Genomic DNA, 22035 nt, shown 5'->3' with positions numbered 1-22035 from the left:
CAGTGCCCTGTTACCCATGGGGTCACATGCAGGTCTACTTCTAATCCATGTCCCAAAGGAACTATCAAGCAACCAATCACATGTGGGATACTGTTATTATTGAAGGCTGTGTCCAGGTGGCTTCTTGACTGTTGTTTATGGCTTCAGGAGCCTGCAGCAAAATATTACTTTCCATCCAAAACCTGGCTTCAGTAATTTATCTCAGGTCCTGAATCTGCAATTGGATGCACGTAGCAGCACACAGAACAAGGCTTTACTGGGATAGGGCCACCCCTCCTGCTTCATTTATTCAAGCTATAAAGAACATTCCAGAGTCTTTTGGTCCAACCCAAAGTATAGGAGCGCCAGCAGCACACTGGCACTTGTTTAAAAGGGCGATCCATTAGAACATTCTATCATTCCACTCCAGAAGGTTATTGGGCACATAGAATGATCAGGCAATGCCTAGGTGTTTGGCCCATTCTTGCATGTGATCACCAGTGAAGTGAGTCCTTTTGGTCACTCTCTATCACCAATGACTGGCCATATGCTGCACTTAAGTGTTCCAGAGCTGTTATCATTGCTCTTTGGTCAGATGCTGTGCTGGGAAAGTGGCCAAGAGTGCGGTCACAGTGTCTACACAAGTGGCCAAGAACCCAGTTGCAGTGTCTATGTAAGTAATTGCATACTTACATCCTTCAGAACTAGGCATGGGCCCTAGTTCTGAAGTCCTCTTGCCACCTAGTGAGAGACACTTACCCATGCAACACTTGGCTCAATCAGCTCCCAGATGTTAGGGATGTTCTGGGGAGAAAACTGTACAAGATGTACATGTATCTTGTATTTCAGTCAAGGTCACCAGTAGACTCTAGGTCTTCATTGTAGCCCACATAGATTTTTTTTTCAAATTATTAATGCAAATGCAATTAATGCTGCCACAGGGCCATCTTGTAACCAGTGAATGAGGCATGTGAGACTGTTTCTAGCCAAAGCAAAGCACGTTTGCTAAAGCCTTGACTTCATGTCCTGTGACATGATATAAAGTCACTCATTTCTGATGGCATAGATCTCAGAGCTTCTGCCATAGAGCTTGCTCCCATAGTGGATGATGCATGACTTACCAGTTATATAAATGCTATGTGGAAATCCACAGTGCAAGTCCCTGGTATACTGCCCAGCTCTTAGGACCTATCACTACAGAGGGTCCTTTATTTGCTACCACCATCCAGAGAGCACATAGCTAGGCCCACTGGCTATTTTCCTCTATCTCTATCAAATCACAAGCCTATAGTGTCCATCTTGGGCTGCACACTCACTAGTACTGTCCACATGAGTGAGTGTCATCCATGACTGGAGCTTTCAGTGTGCAAACATAGCATGGTACAGGTGCCTTACCTTCTAGGCATGGGCTTGTTTCTGGTTCTGTTTCCACACCTGTCATGGTGATGTGGTCATCTATTGATGTATGGGTTTAAGTACCTCCTGGAGTTTAGCCTGCAGAGGACTGGTGGATAGTGTGCTCTGTTGTTAGAGGTAGGCTCCCCACTTTGTTAGGGTTGGTGTCTGTGTAGTCCAATCTGGGACCATGTGGCCCAACCATGCACTCAATCTGCAATGGGATATGTAGTAGTCACGGTAATAAGGGCTGTTTCAGTTATGGCCTCAGTGGCTAATAAGGTGGCATATAACTGCTAACTGCTTCTCCACTAGAGAATACCATACTTTCACCCCTTTCTATGGTTGGGACCAAAATCCAATTGGTTGTCTAAGCTATTTAGATTTCTGCCATAACCCCCACCCAAACTCTTCTTGGGTGACATACACACCTAATTTACGATGTCATGCAGGATCAACGATGTGTAGTGCCTGGACACAGTACACAATCTGCTTGGCTCCCCTGAATGCCTGGTCAATTTCTGTAGTTCAGTTCCATCTTACCCCCTTCTTTACTAGGGCATAAAGGGGATATATCATTTGGGTCAGATGGGGTACAAGGACTCTCCAATACCCTAATAATCCCAGAAAGGTTGCTTTTTGGTCATGAAAATGGGGTTGGTCTGGATCATCAATAACTGTACCAAGAATAACTTTTGTCTTACCTGACCAGCCAGCCCCCAGGAACTTCACAATCCAGGTCCTTGAGACTTGTTGAATCGATGGCCCAACCACATTTTTCCAGATGGGCTAGCAGTTTGGGCATAGTACTCTCTCAATTGGGCTGCTGCCAATCCTGCCAGCCATAGTGTAACTGCTCAGCCTCAGGCAGGTTGATGGGAGATTTGGGCCACCTGAAGAAAATACACATAACCATAGGGAGACTTGACATGCCTTTATTTGATGGGTGGGCGATTCACACAGTGGAAAGTTCCTTTCTACTTAATATACAATAAAGCCAGCAGGGTGCCAAAGAATATCGTGGTCATATAAGAATTTGCAGGAACTGTTGTTTCTGACCTACATAAGACATCTTAGTCAGGACATCCCGGTGAGGGAGCCTGAGGGACTCCATTTTCCTTACAGTGCCCCTGGGGGTTTAATTCCCAGTGTTGGAAAAAAAAAATCAGTGAAGTAAATATGTTGGACCCATCAGGAGATTAGAGGACACACCACAGGGGGCTTGAGACAACAGGCAAGGCAGGCAGAAGCTGCAGGCTGAGCCCAGGGTGTGAGAGTGGGTTGAGGGGCCTGTCCACGTGGGGGCCCCTGTACCTTCCCAGTCTGGGTCTGCAGGTGCTGGCAGTTCCTTCCTCACAGCATCTGTGCCTTGAGCAAGTCCTTTTACTGTGAACTGGGAACTGGGTTGATGAGTTCTGGCTAAACGTTTATAAAAAAGAGTTTATAAAATGAAGTAGAAGACTTGGGTTTTAGGCCCAGGGTGTTATTATTCTCCGAGAATGGCAACCACCCTCTGTATTTTATTATGTCTTTGCTGTAAAGCACACCCTGGAAAGTCTTTGAGGAGACTTGCTGAGCTGGCAGAAGAGCCTCCCTGTGGATGGAAAAGATCAGCTATTATTAAAATGAACCTATTAACCAAGATGCTTTATAAACTCCAGATGATCTCTTTCCTATTATCCTCTAAGAAGATTAACATTTTTAGTGTTTCTTTTATGAAGTTTTGGGGAAAGACAAATAACCCAAGGTTAAACAAAAGCACCTTTTCCTGTCCTGTCAATTTCTTTTTCATAATTTGAGCCTGCAGTTGAAAATAAGGCGCTCACTCACAATCGCAATTACATTTTCCTAGTCTCACCAAAATGTTGGGATGTACTTCCTGGGATGGAATCATTCGTTCATTCATACATTCGTTGGACAAATGTTTTTGTGTGACCCTTAAAGGGCCAGGAAAGGGAAATCAGAAATGCGCAGTGACATGTTTCTGGATTGCAAAAGTCAATATGTTAAAATGTCCATATTATACAAGGCAATCTATAAATTCAATGCAATTCTTACCAAAATTATGACTCATTCACAGAAATAGAAAAATGATGCTAAAATTTGTATGAAACCATTGGAAACTCCTCAATGGCCAAGCAATCCTGAATAAAAAGGACAAAGCTAGAGCCATCAAAAGACCTGATTTCAGAAGGTATCACAGAGCAATAGTAATCAAAACAGCATGCATAACAATATGCACAAACCAGCATAACAGGATAGAATACAGAACAAACCCATGGGTTTATTGTTAACTGGATTTTTTTCCATATTTTTATTGGTGCATCAGAGTTGTACAGTGATGGTGGGATCTGTTGTTACATATTTGTGCATGCACACAATAGAAAAAAATATAGTTTGGCTAACATCACTCCACAGCACTTTCCCTTTCCCTCTACCCTGCTTGTCTCTCTTCAATTTTCATGAGATTTTCCCCTATTGCCTTTCTTTCTCTTTTTTCCTTCTAGCTTCCACATATGAGAGAAAACCCTTGACTTTCTGAGTTTGGCTTATCTTGCTTAATATAATGTGCTCAAGTTTCATCCATTTTCCTGCAAATGACATAATTTCACTTTCCTTTATGGCTGAATAAAAACTACATTGAGTATATATGCCATATTTTCTTTATTCATTTACCCATTGATTGACACTTAGCCTGTTTCTGTGGTTCGTGAATTATGTTGCTATAAACGTGTATGTGTATATTGTGCCAGCATGATGGCTTTAATTCTTTAGGGTAAATATTGAGGAGTGGTATAGCTGGGTCATGTGGTAGTTCCATGTCTAGTCTTTCGAGGAATCTCAATACTGATTTCCATAGCAGCTGTACTAATTTACAGTCCCACCAATGGTGTAAAAGTGTTCTCTTTTCTCCACATTCTCTCCAGCATTTATTATTGTTTGTATTTTTTTTTTTTTTTGGTATTGGGAATTGAACTCAGGGGTGCTTAAGCACATCTCCAACCCATTTAAAAAATTTTTTCTTTTTAGTTGTAGACAGATACAATATTTATTTATTTATTTATTTATTTAATGCTGAGAATCAAACCCAGTGCCTCACATGTGTCAGGCAAGCACTCTACCACTGAACCCCACCCACAGCCCGATCCAGCCCATTTTTTATATTTTATTTTAAGACAGGGTTTTGCTAAGTTGCTTAGGGCCTCACTAAGTTGTTAAAGCTCGCCTTGAACTTGTGGTCCTCCTGCCTCAGTCTTCCAACCCTTGGTATTTCTTGTATTCCTGATGCTGCCTTTCTCACTGGTGCATCATAGTGTGTGAATGAAATCTCAGTGTAGTTTTGATTTGTATTTCCCTAATTGCTAACATTATTAAATGTTTATTCATGTATTTGTTAGCCATTTGTATTTCTTCTTTTGAAAAGGGTCTGTTTAGTTCATGTGTCCATTTATTAATTGAGTTATTTGGTTTTTTGAGTTCTCACATATTCTGTCATTAATTAATCTTCTGTCAGAAGAGTAGCTAGCAAAGATTTTCTCCCATTATGTAGGTTCTCTCTACATTCTTAACTGTTACTTTGCTGTGTAGAGACTTTTAAATTTGATGCTATCCCATTTATTAACTCTTGGCATTGTTTCTTGAGCTTTCGTGGTCCTATTGAGGAAGTCATTGTCTGTGTTTATGTGCGGGAGTGCTGACCCTACATTTTCTTTTTTAAAAAAAATATTTTTTTTATTTGTTCTTTGTCAATGTATATGACAGTAGAATGTATTTTGGCATATTATACATACATGGAGTATTACCTTCTAATTAGGATCTCATTATTTTTTTAAAATTTAATAGCATATATTTGTTGGTAAAGACCAATATATCATCATAAGGACAGACTTAGCTTCATAAAGTTGTAAGATCTCAGTGCTGTTACTGGGAATGGGTACCTTTTCACCAGCAGCAGATAGATCTTCTAACATTTGGGATTTGGATGTCATGCATTGCAAGTGTGTAGAAATCCTCCTCTGTATTTATATCTATCATTTATGTAGGGCAGAGATATAATTGCAGGCTCTAATACCAAATGTCATAGCCACTAATCATATAAAACCATTGAAATTTTTTTAGTATCTCAACATTTAATGTAAATCATATGTTCAGGATGCACATATTTCAGTTGACATTTTACTTGTTTCAAAATAAGATTAAAACAAAAAATTATCATCATATAAAACCTAGAATGTGGAATGAATGGCCAAAATACTTCATGTAGTCAAAAGAACTATTCAATTATAAGGAAGAAGCTATATGCCATTGCTTACATGTAGCAATTTTGGAATGAATTTATAATGATGTTTGATGCTTTGATTTTGGGTTTTCCTGGACCTTGGTTTAAAAAGAAAGCAGTCCACAACGTAGAATCATATGAAAACTCTTTTAATTCCAAGTAATGAAATATATTAACATTGAAGTAAATATACCTCAAATATCACAGAACTTTTATACCAACTTCTATAACATGCTTGATATATTTGTTTTTTAACAGGATATTTATATATTTTTAATTTTTGTATGAGTGAACCTTTTCCCCCACATTCTTACCAACATTTATTGTTACTTGTATTCTTGATAATTGCCATTCTGATTGGAGTGAGATGAATCTCAGTGTGGTTTTAATTTGCATTTCTGGAACTGCCAGAGATGTTGAACTTTTTAAAAAATACATTTGTTTACCATTCATATTTCTTTGACCCTACATTTTCTTCTAGGAGTTACATTGTTTCCGTTCTAATTCCTAGAAATTTCTGTTCTAGGAATTAGAACAGAAACCATGTAACATATGGATAACCAGTTTTCCCAGCAACATTTGTTAAGAAGGTTTTCTTCAATGTATGGATTTTGTTATCTTTTCAAGGATCAGATATATAGTGAGTTGGTTTTTGACAAAGATGCTAAGAATACATAATGGGGAAAGGATAGCATCTTCAATAAATGATGTTAGGAACATTGAATATCCACACACAGAGGAATGAAATCGGACCTTTATCTTACACCTGATACAAAAATCTACTTAAAATGGACAGAGAATTAAAAAAGAAGATCTGAAGCTGTAAAACTACCAGAAGATAACAGGGGGAAACCTCTAAAACATTGATATGGGCAATGACTTCTTGGACATTTATGTAGGGCAGAGATATAATTGCAGGCATAGGCAAGAAGGCAAAAAATAGATGGATAGAATGGTGACAAACTAAATGAAGAGAGAAATCACTGAGTGGAAGAAAATATTTGCCAGCTTATATATCTTATAATGTACACAGAGGTGCCCTTCCTCTGTGTTTTCACTTTCTGCGGTTTCAATTATCATTACTACACTCAGGTCTTAAAATGTTAAGTAAAATATTCCAGATATAAACAATCTATAAGTATTAAATAACTTTTCTTACAGTATATTGTTATCACTGTTTCATTTTATTATTAATTATTGTTGTTAATATCTTCCTGTGCCTAATTTATAAATTAGACTTTATCGTGTTTGTATATAGGAAAAAAACATATATAACATTTGGTAGTACCTATTATTTTAGGTATCCACTAGGGGTCTTGGAATGTATTCCTGAGAATAAAGGGGATGTACTGTAAGGAACTCACACAGATCAATGGCACAAAAAAATAATCCAATTAAAACATGGGCAAAGGATGAGCATAAGTATTTCTCAGAGGACATATGAACTGTCAGCAGATTTATGAAAAAAATGTTCACCATTATTATGCTAAAATAAAAATCATTAGATTAAATTTTGCACATTAAAACAACAATGAGATATCCTATTAAAATGGCTGTGATTGAAAAGATGAAAGATAAATGTTGATAAGGATGTGGAGAAAAGAGCAATCTGGTACACTGTTGGTGGAAATGTAACCTAGGAGAGTTGTTTTGGAAAACAGTATTGAAATTCTTAGAAAAAACTAAAATTACAATTACCATGTAACCCAGCAATCCCACTTCCGGGTATATATTCAAAAGTATTGAAATCAATTTGTTAAAGGGATGTCTGCATTCCCATGTCGATTGTAGCCTTATTCACAGTGGTCAGGACATTGAAGCAACTTGGTGGCCATCAGTGGATGAATAGATAAAGAAAACGTGGTATACATGTGTTTCAGTCAGCTTCTTTGCTGCTGCAACTGAAAGACCCAACCAGAACAATGGTAGGAAAGGAAAAGTTTATTTGAGGGCTCACAATTTCCATGGTCTTAGTTGACGGAAGGCCAGCTCCATTGCTTGGGGCTCCAGGTAAGGCTGAACATCATGGTGGAAGAGTGTGGAGGAGGGAACCACCTCACATGATGATCAGAAAGCAGAGAGAGATCTCCACTTACCAGACACAAATATATACCCGAAAGCTATGCCCCAATTTCCACCTCCTCCAACCACACCCTACCGCTTCAGTTACCGCTCAGTTAATCTTTACCAGGGGATTAATTCACTGATTGGGTTACAATTTATAACCTAATCATTTCTCCTCTGAACCTTCTTGCATTGCCTCACACATGAGCTTTTGGGGGACACCTCACATCCAAACCATAACAACATAGGTATAATACCATACTGCCTTTAAAAAAAGAACAAAAAATTGTCATTTGCTAACAACATGGATGAACCTGGGGGACGATATAAGTTATACACAGAAAGACAAATACTTATGTGTCATTTAAAAAAGTTGAACTCAAAGAAGTAGAGACCACGATGGTGGTTACCAGAGGCCTGGGTGGGGAGGATTGGAGAGATGTTGGTCAAAGGGTACAAGGTTTCATTTAGAAAAAACAAGTTTTCCTGATCTGTTACACAGGGTGGTGACTATAGTTAATTTTAATGTTCTATACTACATAGTTGAAAATTACTGAGTGGATTTTTGAATGTTTTTACCACAAAAAAGTGATAAGTAGTTGAAGATATGGATTTTTTTTTAGTTTGATTTAATTATTTTACAATATATCCTTAGAATGAAACCTCACATTATGCTCTATAAATATGTACAATTATTTTTCAATTAATAAAAATAAATATGAAATGGGCATGTTGCAATTTTAAATAAGATTAATGGAATAGGTCTCATGGAGAAGGTGATATTTGAGCAAAGTGTTGAGAGAAGTAAGAGATTAGCTATGAATGCACCTGTCAGTTTTGGATGTGTTTTAATTTGTTGGTTTATTGCATTTTTTTTTGTCTGTTTGTTTGTTTCTCTCTCTGGCGGGATGCCAGACATTATGAATTTTACCTTTTTGGGTGCTGGGCAGTTTTAATTCTTACCTATCTTCTTGAACTGTGTTGTGGGATGCAGTAATTTAATCACTAGGAACAGTTTGATACTTGCAGAGTTTTGGATTTATTACGTACACTGGAAAATGCTCAGACTAAGGTTAATTATTCACTTGTCTGAAGCAAGACCCTTTTTTATACTCCTGTGGACCATGAAGTTGTCCAGACTGGCTGGTAGGAACAGGCAGTATTTCTGCCTGGTGTGAGCCCCAGACACTGCTACCTCGAATGCCTTCAGGTGGTTCTTCCCTGGACTTAGGTATTTCTTGGAAGAATGCTGATCAGCACTCAATAAATCCTCAAGAGGAGCCATCTGCAAATCTCCCAAGCTTTCTTACTGCCCTAGTAGCCAGTTTACTCAGATTTTGCTCAGGGTCCAAGGACTCTGAATGGGTCCCTTTTCTTTGTCTCTGGTCTGGAACCTCTCTGCAGGAATGAGCTGGGCAGCCATAGGCTTCTTCTCAACAGTTTACCACCCTCAGTCATCCTTGTCCTTTGTTACCTGATTTTTAATGTCTTGAAAACTGCTGTTTCATGGATCAATCTTGTTAGTTTCTTTCAGGCAGAAGTTAAATCTGATCCTCATCATTCAGTCTTGACTATATAGGGGTTGCTTGTTAATCTCATTTTACACATTGGGGAGTTGAGATTCAAAGGGTTTTAATAGCTTGCCCAAGATGCCGGAACCAAGATTCATGCCCCATGTTCATTTCTGATGTACCATGTTACACTGTTCTTGGACTAATTACTTAAATTCTTTACAGCTCAGTTTTTTTCCCTTCCCTAATGGAGCAATGTGAGATGTACATGGATGGTACCCAGGCTGTTGACTGACTAAGTCATGGCTCACTTTCTATCAGCTCTTTGTAGTTAAATGTTCAATTCACAAGTGAGATTTTCAGAGCCAGCAGGAGGCTCCCAACTCCAGGTGGCATCTGGGGAAGTGTACCTGAAGGAACTCAGCTTTCTGTCTCTCCAAATGTTCAGAATCTGAGCAGTGAGATGCTCAAAAAGATAACACTCTGCAGCTTCTCTAGAGTCTACTTTCAAATATCAGTACAGATAAAATCAGTCTCCACATGGAATTGAGTATCCCCTATAGTATGGATCCTAAGTGTCCTCAAAAGGTCCAGGTGTTAAAAGCTTGGGCCCCAGCTTGGCCTATTGGGAGGAGGGGCCTAGTGGGAGGTCTTTAGGTTATTGGGGGGTGTTACCCTTGAAGATGATTGATGGCTTCTTCCTCTTTCTCATTGCAGTCACTAGGTGAGTGGCTTTGCTCTACCATATGCTCCTTTCTGTGATGTGCTGCCTTGCCACAGACCCAAACACACCAGGGCCAATAGATCTTGGACTTGAACCTTCACAGCTGTGAGCCCAAATGAGCCTTTTCTCTTTATAAATTGTTTTACCTCAGGCTACAGTAGCAAAACTGACTCACAGCAACAGGTTTTGATATCCACACGACCAATAAAAGAAGAAGCTCCTGAATCTGTTGTGTAATGAAATACCCCATGAATACTTCTATGCATAGTACGTACTTACTCTGATGTGGCAAAATTCCCAGCACTCAATAGAAAGAGGGCCCAGAAACTCATTCCCAGCTGTTGGCTGGGAAGCAATGTGATTTGGCATTAGAGACCCCTGTGTGAACTCAGCTGCATCAGTTTTGCTATGTGATCCTGGACCAGCCACCTCCCCACTCTGAGTATTATTTTCCTCACATATAGGATGGGGCTATTAACACCTAATTTTGTAAAAATGTAATGAGGTTTGGAGATAAGGCATGTAAAACAAGTAGCATATGCTTAATAAAATATAATTAGGGCTGGGAACGTGGCTCAAGCGGTAGCATGCTCGTCTGGCATGCGCAGGGTGCTGGGTTCGATCCTCAGCACCACATAAAAATAAAAAATAAAAAAATATAGATGTTGTGACAACCGAAAACTAAAAAATAAATATTAAAAAAATTCTCTCTCTCTCTCTCTCTGAAAAATAAATAAATAAGTGAAATAAAGGTATTGTGTCCAACGATAACTAAAAAATATTTAAAAAAAATAAAAGATAATTAAACTAGAAAATCTAAGCTGTATGTAACGAGCACATTTCCAAAGGTGTTTTTAGGGTTAGAACTATGTAAATATTTCAACTATTGTACCATATGCATTTGTTGGTCATCCAGGATCCTCACATAAATATCATACTAATTGGGTGGGATGTAGTTGTGATGGGCAGAGGTGTGACATCTGCAGTTAAGGGGAGAAATAAAGAATGTCCATGAACTAATGTCCTTTTCAATGCTTTATTCACTCAAATCACTCAGTATAATTTCTATAGGTTCTTAGTCAAGAAAATGACAGTCCTTAATGTTGGGCTCTGCAATAGACATAATCAATTAAAAACAAACATTTCAAAGTTGATTCTAAGCACTGCAAACACACTTAATCATGACAGACTTATCAGAGACATCTGCTTGCTAGATCTAGAGTCTCAAGTCTTAGGCCTTAAGTCCAGCAGGTGCACACTCACTCAGACAACAGTGATTAGGTCAGGAAACAAAGGAGGCTTCTCCTGGGGTGGAGCTGATGGCTGGTGAGAAGAGGGTCTTAAGAAAAAGTTGCTGTTCTCACCAGGGTTAAGATGTGGCTGTGGAGTTTGAGAGTGGTGAGGATGATGCAGAGGATCAGGCAGATGATAAGAGTTGGGATGTCAGTCCAGGTCCTCATCTGGCTCTCTGGCGTGCACGTTAGTGTCACCTGGCTGAATACCTGTTCATTTGCTCCATCATTTATACTAAATTTTGGGGCTTCTGCTCACCCTTTCAATCCCTATCAGCTATTACCAGGTTCTCAGTGATGTCTTTCATTCTAGGGTCAGGACATCTGGTCTGGTGGTTTCTGCCCTGATCTCTCACCTCTGACTCTTATCAGGGAGAAGGCAAATGAGTTTTATCAGGGTTGATAATACTATTGGAGGGCTCTGTAGGCTGTGCCTGGTGGAACTGCAGGTTTATTTTAAAATGGAGTTTCAAAAGGGAGTTGCTCAGGCTAAGGCCATTACAGTTAGGCTGAGGCCATCCTTACAGGCCTGCTGTCAATTTGTTCTATGAAGAATCCACTTACTTAACACTGAGCTGGAGCAGAGTAGCACGTTCCAGGAAGGCTTCAGAGACAAGCACAGAGGAACTAAGTTTATTTCACGAGGACAAAAAGCCCAATGAATTTGACTTTAAAACTAGCACATCTCTCACAGCTTAGAAGGAAGATGGGGCAGCTGTCTCAAGAAAGCACTTTTCCTTTCCACCTCCCCTCTGTCTTTGGAGCATCTACAATGACATGGGTGGTTCCAAAGCCACAGGCCCAGCCTGTTAGGAGAGGCAGATGTGGATTAGGCAGCCCTGTTGGCCCTGTGTTCAGTGTGGGTCAGGACAGACCAGGGGAAAGCAGGCTGGGATCCTGATGTCACCAATCCAGTGACCTGGGAAGAGGTGACACATTTCCCTTATAGAGTCTTCCATCTATGAGTATCTTAGGCATTTGATATTTTGGGGCTGTTAGCATAAATGGGACTCCTTTCTGAAATTTCATTTTCTATTTTTTTTTGTTAGGTACATAGAAATATAAATCACAGCTTTAATTTCTTCCTTTCCAAATCCTAAGCCTTTTATTATTACTTTTCTTTGCCTCAGTCTTGGAGTAGCATCTTTCAAATAAAATGTTACACAGAAGTGATAATTTGTTAGCAGCCTTTCTTAGCCCTGATTTCAGGGAGAGTGTTTTTTTAGTATTTTACTCTTTTGATATAACATTTGCTATCGGGATTTTTTTTTTAATTAGATGAAGGAAGTTGCCTTTTATTCCTTGTGTGCTAAAACAGTTTTTCCTGAGTGGATGTTGAACTTTATCAAATGCTTTTTCTGCATCTGTTAATATATTCCTATGATTTTACTTCTTTAGTTTGTTAATATGTAAGTTAAGTTTTAATTGTAAAACCAACTTTGCATTCCTGAAGCAAACTCAACATGGTGGTCTTTTTAAAATCTATCACTGTATTTAATTTGCTGTATTTTTTTTAAATACCTTTGTTTTATTTATTTATTTTTATGTGGTGCTGAGGATCGAACCCGGGCCCCACATGCGCCAGGTGAGTGCTCTACCCCTGAGCCACAATCCCAGCCCTCATTTGCTGTATTTTGTTTATGATTTTTGCATCTGCATTTGTGAAAGATACTTGCTTGTGATTCCCCTTCCCATTTTTTGTACTATCTTTGTCAATTTTTTTGCCAAATTTGATAAGTTAAAGTGAGTTGTTTGGAAGAGTTTGTGTAAAATTAGCATTATTTCTTCTTAAAAATTTAAAAGAATTTGTTGCTAAACTCATTTAGTCTTTGAGATGTCTTTGAGAAGAATTTTAGTAAATAATTCTTTTTCTTAAAAGAAATTTACCTACTTGGACTTCTTGCATCAGTGTTGATAAGGTATATTTTTCAAGGAATTCATTCAATTCATTTAAATTTTCAAATGTACTGCCATAAATTTTTTCTTAAAATTCTCTTACCATCTTTTAAATTTTGTCTGATCTACACTGATGTTCCCTTTTTATTTCAGATATTAGTTTTGACTTTTCTTTTTTTTTTTTAATTTTTAATTTTTTTTTGGTTGTTCACAACATTACAAAGCTCTTGACATATCATATTTCATACATTAGATTGAAGTGGGTTATGAACTCCCAATTTTACCCCAAATTTGACTTTTCTATTTCTTGTTGAGTCTATATTTTAAAAAAAAATCTGATGATTAAATTTTCATTATTATATCTTTATTTCTTTTATAAAATTTCTGTTCTTAATGTTGCTATTATTTCCTTGGGGTTTACTTTCTTTACTTTTATAAACATATATATATATATAAATAATATTATATATATGCTTATAATATATATATTAGTTGTAGGTAGACATAATAACTTTTATTTTATTTGTTTTATTTTTATGTGGTGCCAGGGATTGAACCCAGGGCCTCAAGCATGCTAGGCAAGTGCTCTACCACTGAGCCACAACCCTGGCTTATTTTGGTGGGGATATTTATAAAATTATTTTAATACTTTTCTTTTAATATATACATTATGGCTATGTAATTCTCGCTAATTTAGAATTTAGGTATATCCCATAAACTTTGATATGCCATTTTAAAATTTTAATCTGAAATATTTAGGAATTTATAATGAGTTTTTGTTTTTGATTTCTGATTTAGAACAGAGAAAGATTCCCCTCTAAATGCTTCTAAGGCTTAAAACTTGCTTTATGGTCTGATATATGGCATATTTGGGTAAATATTTCATGTGAACTTGAGAGAATTCGCATTCTGTAGTTGTGTGCAGGTTTCTGTGTCTGTTGGCTAGGTCAGGTTTGTTTATTGTGCTGTTCAAATCTACGTGCTGAATCATTTTGTATGCTTGTCCTATCAGTTGTTGAAGGGGGTATGTTTGGATCCACCACAGAGATGGCAGATTTGTCTATTTATGCTTCATATAATTTAAAAGTATGCTATTGATGTGTTTAGAATTATTATCTTCCGGAAGGATCGGGCATTTTATCATCGGAAAATATCCCTGTTTATGTTTAATAATTTTTTTCAAAAAATTTTACTTAAAAATCTACTTTATATTATTATTTTCATACCAGCTTTCTTTTGGTTGTGGTTTTCATTGTTATCTTTCCATTATTTTACTCTGAATCTTTCTGTATCTTTATATTTAAGGTGTATCTCTTATAAGCAGCAGAGCAGCAGTTTTTCTTTATGTGCAGTCTCTGATTTTTAATATTTAGTCCATTTACATTTAATTCAATTGCTGATATATTTTGGATTTAGATCAGGTATGTTCCTTTTATGTATATTTCCAACCTATTCTATGTCCTTCTTTTCAATTTCTTATTTTTTATTTTTGAGTCATGAAGTACATTTTTATTATTATTTTTTTACCTTTTTGTTAACATGCTAGGTATACATTCTGTGACCATTTTTGGGGGTAATTCTTGATATTTCAGGTGGCATCTTTGACTAATTTCAATCATTTAAATTAGCATTTTTTTTTTACCATTTTCTAAGAATTCTTGACATTAGAACATTAAGCACTTTGTTTATTCCCTCACAAATTTTGTAGTTTTATAAACAAATTTTACATGTATTTTAAGCCATGACTACAATCAATATTCACTTATATTTTCTCATATATTTATCCTTTAATTTCTGTACTTTTGATTGATGAACTTTAGCATTTCTTTAGGGTGACTTTCCTGGTGATAAATTGTCTCGGTTTTTTTTTCTTTTTCTGTTATGTTTTATTTTGCTTCTGTTTTTTAGGTGTATTTTTCTGAGTATAGATTAGTGAGTCGGCTGTTTTTGTCTACACTCTAAAGATGGTGCTCATTTTCTTTTTGCTTTTATTGCTTCTGAGAGGTTTGCTCTGTTAGTCTTACATTGCTCTGTTAAAGGTCATCTACCTTTCCATTCAACTCCTGGATCCATATCTCTTCTTTCAGCATTTTGCGCTGAGGTACTTAAGGGTTGTTTTCTTATAGTTTGTAGCACCTTTGAGTATGTGGTTTGATATCTGTCACCTTTTTTGGATAATTCTTGTCATTATCTTTTCAAATTTTGGTTTGTGCTCTGTTCTCATTCTCCTCTTCTTTGGGACACAATTACACACATGCGAGACTTTTTTCAATATGTTCCTCATGCCTCTTTTGGTCATTTATGTATTTTTTACCTCTGTCCTTCAATCAAAGTATGTTCTCACAAAATGAAGAAATTGAAGAAGACCTTAGAAAATGGAAAGATATCCCAATTTCTTGGATAGGAAGAATTAATATTATTAAAATGGCTGTGCAACCAATAGTGCTATACAGATTCAATGGAATTCCCATCAAAATTTCAATGATATTCTTTATAGAAACAGAAAAAAACTGTCATGAAATTCATTTGGAAAAATAAGAGGTCCAGAATAGCCAAAGCAATCCTTGGCAAGAAAAATGAATCATGAGGCATCACCATACCAGACCTTAAATCATACTGCAGAGGTATTGTAACAATAACAACAACAAACAAACAAAAACAAAACAAAAAAACATGGTATTGGCACCCAAATAGGCAAGAATGCCAATGGAACAGAACAGAAGACACAGAGACAAACCCACATTAATACAGTTACAGTAGGCAAAGGTGCCATAAACATACACTAGAGAAAAGACAGCCTCTTCAACAAATGATGCTGGGAAAACTGGAAATCCATATATAACAAAATGAAATTAGGCCCCATTTCTCACCACACAAAAAATTCAATTCAAAGTGTATCAAGTACATAGGCATTATTTCAGAGACCTTGCACCTACTAGAAGAATATATAGACCCAACATTCCAACATATTGGCTCAGGGACTGACTTTCATAACAAGACTCCTAAAGCACAAGAAGGAAAATCAATAATCAATAAAGGGATGGAATCCAAGTAAAACAATCAAAAGCATTAAGAGAGAGCCTACAGAATGGGAGAAACTCTTTGCTATCTGCACCTCAGAAAGGGTGTTAATTTCCAGAATATATAAAGAACTCAAAAAACTTTACACACACACACACACACACACACACACACACACACACACACACACAAGAAAACAACAACAAAAACAAATAACCCAAATAAAAAAATGGGCAAAGGAACTAAGCAGACATTTTGAAAAGAAGAAATACAAATTGTCAATAAATATATGAACAAAAATTCAACATCTCTAGCAATTACAGAAATGAAAACTAAAACAACTAATTAAAAAAAAAGGATATAAGAAACAATAGAGCTGGGAGTGTAGTACAGTGGTAGAGTGCTTGCCTAGCAAGCGTGAAGCACTGGGTTTGATCCTTAGCACCACAAAAAATTAAATAAAATAAAGATCCATCAACCACTAAAAAAAAAAAAAAAGAATAAGTGTTGGCAAGGATGTGGGGAAAATGGTTCACTTATATGTTGCTGGTGGGACTGCAAATTGGTGCAACCACTCTGGAAAGCAGTATGGAGATTCCTCAGAAAACTTGGAATGGAGCTACCATTTGACCCAATTATCTCTTAGGTATATACCCAAAGGACTCAATCAGTATACTATAGTGAGTAGTATACATCAACATTTATAGCAGCTCAATTCACAGTAGTTAAGCTATGGAACCAATGTAGGTACCCTTCAACAAATGAACAGATTAAGAAAATGTGGTATATATACACAATGGAATATTTCTCAGCCATAAAGAAGAAGGAAATTTTGGCATTTGCCAGTAAATGGATGGAACTGGAGACTATTATGCTAAGTGAAATAAGCCAATCCCCAAAACCAAAGGCCAAATGTTCTCTCTGATATGTGGATGCTGACACACAGTAAGGCCGGGGGGAGGAAAGAATTAGAAGTTCATTGGATTAGACAAAGGGGAATAAAGAAAAGGGAAGAGAAGGCAGTAGAATGAATTGTATATATGTATACATGATCAGTGTGACTTCACATGTTCACCCACCAGAATGGAAAGTTATACTAGATATAAATATAATACGTCAGAATACACTCTGCTGTCATGTATATCTAAAAAGAACAAATAAAAAATTACAAAATACAAATAACATTGAATGTTGGCAAGGATTTGGGGCAAAATGTACACTCATATATGGATGGTGAGAATTATTTTTATTGGTTCTTTTTAGTTACAGATGACAGTAGAATCCATTTTGATTATTTGATAATAACAGGTTTTTCTGCTCTTTCAGTTTGTGAAGTCTTTCTTCATTATGTTTAACCTGGTATTAGTTGAATTCTTATTGTGATGGTTTGGAATGGTTGTCCCCTAGGGTTGGTCCTCAGTGTGGCTGGGTTGAGGTGGTGGAAGCTGGGAGGGGCCTAGTGGGAGGTAGCAAGGTCACTGGGGGCATGCCCTCAGAGAGACTAAGGTACTTCTCACAGGAGCCATTTAGTTCCCACGAGAGTGAAATATTGTAAAAGAGAAAGCCTGATCCTTGAATCCTTCTTTGGCTTCCTATCTTGTCATTGACTCCAACCATGATACCGTTTACCATGTTTTGATGCAGCCAGATGGGTCCTTACCAGAGGTCAAGTGGATGGGGCAGCCTAATCTTGGACTTTCAGTCTCCATAAGTGTAAGCTATGTAAACCCCCTTTATTCATACATAACCAAGCTTCTGGTATTTCATTATAACAATGTAAAACAAATTAATATGTTCATATTACTTATTCTAATTTCAATTTAGAAGTTTTATTTTGTTTTGCTAAATTTCTTATTGTTTAGTTTTTTTGAACCTATTCATCGTAACTATTTTAAAATCCATTTCTGATAACTCTAATATTTAAATTTCTACTGGCCTGTTTTTCATGTATAATTTTACTTTTTGTTTCCATGAGTTCACACCTTTTTAAAAATTTGTTCAAATTAGTTATACATGACACTAGAATGCATTTTTAAAAAATATTTATATTTTAGTTGTAGTTGGACATAATACCTTTATTTTTAAATTTATATGTGGTGCTGAGGATTGAACCCAGGGCCTCACATGTGCTAGGTGAGCGCTTTACCCCAGCCCTAGAATGCATTTTCACATATTGTACATAAATGGAGTATAACTTCTTTCAATCAGATTTTTTCTTTTTTTTTTTTTCTGAATTGGAGTTGAGCATGTGAAGTTCTGGAAGCTGCTCCCCCTAGAGAGGATTTGTTTGTCTCTGGCAGGCTCTCAGAACTGGGACAGCGCACTCCTGAGCAGACTTGAAGCTGGGTGCCAGTATTTGGGAGGTGAGCCTTTTTCTCCTCCACTCTGTCCCTGTTGGAGACATAACTGAAAGCCTGTTCACCAGGCTCTGAGCTCTGTTTTCTCTTCCTCAACCCTGAGAGTTTGCCGAAGGCTTTGTTCAGTTCCCGGACCCTCAACAGTGGCCTTCTGAAGGCAGTGTGACTTGGGAGTGGAAGGGTGCTTTGGTCATTGAAGTCAGAGGAAGATGGAGGGCATGTCACAGTCTCTTGCGGGGGACAAGCCCAGGCTGCAGACGTCTCAGGCCCTGGACAATGTGGCTGCATTTCTGTCTCTGTCTTGCAGCTTCTTAGGCTCTGCTTTCCAGGTAGAGAAAAGAACTAAAACCACAAGGCAAAGCCTCTCATATACTATATTAACCAGCTCTTGCCATGGAGATTAAATCCATTAGCAGGATGCTGTGACAGTCAGAGGCAGAAGTTATGCCCAAGTATGGGGAGGGCCATGGACAGATGGGCAGCACAGAGGGCTACTGTGGTCCCTGCAGTGTCCCCCAGGGAATCTGGCTTATGACCCAGAAAGCACAGGGATTGCTACACAGTGCAATCGCCACCCACGTGGCTTCCTGATCAGGAGAGGAAAGACTTTTTCAGCAGTTCTTCTGGTGGATATTATTTATTCTGTTTTTCCCCCAGATTGAAACTAAGTTGAGATCTAAATCACTTTGGGAAGTAAAGAGCAGTGCTGTTTTTTTTTTCTTTTCTAAAAGGCATAGATCATTCTTCTTGGAGAGAGGAGTTTGATATTTTCCTCCAAAAACTAATTTTAAAGCTTTAGAAAAGCCATTAATTTCAGGAACACAGGCTGCTTGGTCAGATCTGGTGGGTGCTGAGTTTGGACAGTGCAGAGTAAGCAGAGGGGACAAAGTTGACCCTGAGCTCACCTACAGAGGCTGCAGATGCCACAGTGCTGGGTACTCCCTTCTCTCTGGTAGGCAGTGCTATCTGGGTCCTCTGCCACTCACAGTATGGGCTTCTGAGGGAGCAGGTCCTCCAGCATGGGCCACCTGCACACCAGCAGATAAGATATAATAAGGGCCACATGTCTAGAGAGCTTGCTGACAATTCTTTGTGGTAGCATTGGATCTAAAGGGGCTTGTATATGAGTACCATTCCCCCCCCCCCCCCCCGCCCGGCATTTTGTAAACTCTCAATCTGCAACCTATTAGAAATGAATAAAACCGGCTCTTACCCTGAGATCCAGACTTCTGTGGGTGGTAGAGGATGCTGAGGGTCTCATCACTGTGGTTAAACACATAGTTATTGAACATCTGACTGGAATGTGCTAGGTTCCCCAGAGACTGGAGACATACCAGCCTTTCAACAAGGAGGGTCCTTTTTAGTTCTGAGAAAAGAGAGAGTTTGGGTAGTGTGTGATGTGGGGTGCCAGCAGGAGACCTGAGGTAGGGTTGGGGAGCACAGGGGTAGGAGCCTCAGACTGAATAAAATGGGCATCACTACAGATGCAGGGAGGGAGCTGAGACTCCTCCAGACTTGTGGGGCCCAGGGAAATTTTGTGTGAGGGTTTTTCATAATCCTCTTACATACCTTTCTTCTCCGAATTCCAACCTCTGAATCAGTTACGGGAAAGCCAAGTGGTAAGATCAGGGACACCCACATTTAGGATTCACATCTGTTAGAAACAGTTTGTAATACTAGATCTCAGCTTGAGATGGTGTTATGGTTTGGATCTTTAATGTCCCCTGAACAGCTCCTGTGTTAGATAATGCAGCAATGTTCAGAGGCGAAAAGATTGGAATTTGAGAGCTGCAACCTCATCCGTGAATTAATCCACTTGATGGATTAATAATTTGTGCAGACTGCTGAGAGGTAACTAGGCAAATGAGGCATGGCTAGAGGAAGTGGGTCACTGGGGACGTGGCCTTAGCCTTTATCTGTGCCTTGCTTCTTCCTCTCTCTTTCTTGGCTTCCCAGCTGCCTGGAGGTGAGCAGCTTTCCCCTCCATGCCCTTCTGCCCTGATGGTCTGCCTCACCTGAGACCCAGAGCAATGGAGCTGGCTGGCCATGGACTAAACCTCTGAACCCACAAGCCCAAAGTGAACTTTTCTTCCTCTAAGTTGTACTTGTCAGGCATTTTGAACACAGCCAACAAAAGCTGACGAGCAGATGGAATCACCGCCCAGAGCTGGACATCCATTGGCTTCCTTGGGGAGGCCCAGCCTGGGCCATTCTGAGTGAGCACAGCAAGATAACAGTGCCCAAGGAGGAACAAGGACGGAGCTACCTGGGACCTGCATCCTTCTAACTGCTCAGGAGGATGAGCTCCTCTGCTCCTCTGGGGATAAATAACCACACGATGACTGATCTGCTCAGGCACAGATGTCAGCACTGCTGGGTCCCTCCAACAGATAGTCACCATGCGGTGGGAGTGGGGAGCAGGTCCTTGCCTTAACAAACATGTTGAGGGTTTCTGCTCAACAGTAACGACTCTTCCCTCCGTGGTTTCCCCTCATCCCATTCCGTGCACGTTTCTCTTGCCCTTTCAGCTGCCTCCTCTTGGAGACACTCATTCATGGTGCAGGTGCTCCAATATGTGTAGTTAATTAAATGAAAAACCCAACAGAAGCTTATGAAACAGTTTGGTCTCCTTTATTTCCCCCCGGAAGAAAATAACCAAAGGCAATCAGCTGTGCAAAAATGATTGCAAAGCAAGGAATTCGAGAGCTTGAGATTTCACAGCATTGTGCAATTACCAGTTGTATCCTCTGGTATCTTCCGGTTCCAGGGAGGCTGCTAACTGAACCTTTTCTACACGTTCTGCATATTTGCCATCAGGCCACCGTGGCCACAGGACACCCGTGAGATTGTCAGCATCAATGGCTCCACCCACCTTGCATTCCCAGCTGGAAGAACAGAATCTGGCCCAGGACCATGTTTGCACTGTGAAGTGAATAATGGGTGAGTGAAGAAATGGACCCTTTTCCTAAAGGTTTGTCCTTGGCTTACTTCATTCTCTTCCTACAGGTCCTGTCCACAGCTGACCTGGTGGATCTGCCCAAGCTAAACCAGTTTGCTTCTTTTCTTAGGATTCTAAGTGTGGATGTAGAGAGTGCATTAAGCTCCTTGCAGATGATATCATTAGGATGTAGGATTGGGAGGTACCCTGGCCTCGTCCTGTAGCCAAAACAGATGGCACTAAGTAGAGTCATAGAGCCCTGTCCTGCACCTTGTCTCTTCTCTCCGTCTCTAACTCTGTTGTTACACCTTCCAGATGGATCCTTTGATTTTTTTTAAAAAAATCTCCTTACATTTACTTTTCTTGGAGATTCCCTTCATTTTATGTTTTTATTTTGTGGGTACTTTTTCACAAAATTTCAGCGTGTTCATAATCTCTAAGTGTTTTTGTGTCCTCCTGGCCCACCTATACCTTCCTTCCCCAAAGTAACCATTATCCCAACTCCTGACGCCATACTTCTGCCTCTTTCTATAATTACTTAAATAGGAACATGAGGGGTGTAATCTCGTGAGTCTGGTT

The sequence above is a fragment of the Ictidomys tridecemlineatus genome, chromosome 7 (genome assembly GCF_052094955.1).
Source record: "Ictidomys tridecemlineatus isolate mIctTri1 chromosome 7, mIctTri1.hap1, whole genome shotgun sequence".
In the NCBI taxonomy this organism is placed as follows: domain Eukaryota; kingdom Metazoa; phylum Chordata; class Mammalia; order Rodentia; family Sciuridae; genus Ictidomys; species Ictidomys tridecemlineatus.
The sequence above is the reverse complement of the archived record's forward strand: the minus strand, read 5'-3'. Positions refer to the sequence as shown.